The following is a 2,363-nucleotide window of genomic DNA, read 5'->3' on the forward strand; positions in this document are numbered from 1 at the left end:
ATTTACATTATATTATTTATTTATATAAAAAGACTATAAATTTTTAAAGACTATTATATCTTCATTAAGCTATAACAGAAATAACTAATTTATTGAATTAATATATAATGGTTAATTTATTAGTTCGTTTAAGTGAAGTACTAAAGATTTGAATTTTACACTAGATTTCCAGTAGGTTATTTTTTAGTTTATTAGGTCATGACTATATTATGTATATAATAAAATTGGCTATTAGTAAAAAAATATATGTTAAAATATAAAATTTACATTAAAAAAATAAATTGAATAGCATATATTTTCATATATAAATATATATAGTGGTTAATTTTAGTAACTGATTTTAATGTACAAATGACATTTTTAATATAGTATATACTGTTACTGATGAAGGAAAAAGATATGATCACAATGTCAAGTTTAGTATACATAATTTCATTATGAGTTCATATATGATAAATTGCTCACAAATTGTATAGGATAGTGTATTATAGGTATGTGTTAAGAGAGAGAAATTGTATGATTCGATTTCTGAAAAGAGAGAGAAGAAAAGTGAATTTGAACTAGCAATAAAAAAATTGTATTGTCCGATTTAAAAAATTAAAAATTACAATAATAAAATTGCACCATTAGATTTAGTTTTTTACAAATTAAAAATTATAACATTCTGAAATCGCACCATTCGATTTTATTCTTAAAAAATTGGGAATTGAAATTGCACCATCTATTTTTTTTTTCAAAAATGTAAAATCTTAAAGAAAATAAAGTTGAACCATTCGATTTCTAAATTTTGAATTTTAAAAAATAATTACAAAATATATCATCTAATTTCTTGTTTTATAAAATAATTTTTATATCTTGTTTTATGAGAAAAGCGGGGTCAAGGACCCAAACCAATAAGAGGACGGAAAAAACTAAAAGGAAAAACAAGAACAAAACCAAACTAAAAAAAGCTAAGATCCTCTCGACCATAATTAATTATAAATTAAAATTAATAAATTTTATTGGCTCTCTAATATTTTGTTGAGAAAATAACTTGTTTTATTAATTTGCTAATCTGATCTGAACATTCAAAAAGAAACTTACACACGATACCACTCAGAAAGAAACTTAAAACAAATAAATCACATTTTTTAAATCAAAATTATTATGAAAAAATATTTTTGACATCTTCATTTAAATATTAATTTAATTTTAAAAAATAAAAAATACAAAAAATACAAAAAAAGAGTAAAATTTATATTTTTGTATATAAAATCTAAAAATGAATTTAAATAATGAAAAATACTATTATCTGTATACACTTTATATATCCAAATATATTTTTCATTATAAAAATAAAATACTTAATAAAAAATATTATTTATATATCAAAATTAATCACAATATATTTGTGTATAAATATATGTGTTAATTTATTTTTAGTATGTATTTTATATTTTAATATATATTTTATGAAAAATGTTAGAAAATCATTAAAATTTATTATTTTTTGTCATTATTTATTCATTAACTTAATTTTTTAGTCTAAATTTTTTAATCTAATAATCTAATAACATATAACGGTTTCTAATTTTGATAGCTAATTTTAATATATATTTATTAGCATCATTATTTTACCAAAGCATTGTTATTACTTATTACTTAAAATATTTTTTTAAATTTAATAATTATATAAAAAATAGAAAAATAAAGACAATAAATACTAACATTCCACCTATGTTTAATAGAAGGGAGTTACTTACATAAAAACACTTAAAATATTTTTTTAAGATATTTTTTAGCAATTAAAATTTAACGTATGTAATCGATTAAATTGTATTATTTTTTATCAAAATTAGACTGGATAAATCGATTTAGCTAAAAAATCGGTAAACTAAATTTTGAACTAGTCTAAATTAATATTTTTTTATAAAAGATAATATTTTAGTAATTTTTTATAATTAGAGTATTGTAGTCAGTTTTAATTAAAAAAATATTAATTTATATCGATTTAAGATTTAGTTTACTGATTTTTCGGTTAAATTAATTTGTTTGGTTTAATTTTGATAAAAAAATATTGATTATATATATTATACATTTAAAAAAGGTAGAAACTTAAGTACTTTATATAAAATTGTTAACTGAGAGTCATTAAATAATTTAACTAATTTGACTAAATTTTTATGTAACAATTTTTATCTCTAAACAAAATGACTGTACCTAAATTTTCACCACTAAAAAAATATATTTCAAACGGGTTTATTCGAGAAGGAAAATACAGGAGTCAAGATCCAACTTATAGTTATGTATTTTTTTAAGGATCACCAAGACCCTGATTACAGGGTCCCCACCTAAGTCGGAACGTCATGAGTATCTAGGTGAAG

The sequence above is a fragment of the Arachis duranensis genome, chromosome 3 (genome assembly GCF_000817695.3).
Source record: "Arachis duranensis cultivar V14167 chromosome 3, aradu.V14167.gnm2.J7QH, whole genome shotgun sequence".
NCBI classification, from domain to species: Eukaryota; Viridiplantae; Streptophyta; class Magnoliopsida; order Fabales; family Fabaceae; genus Arachis; species Arachis duranensis.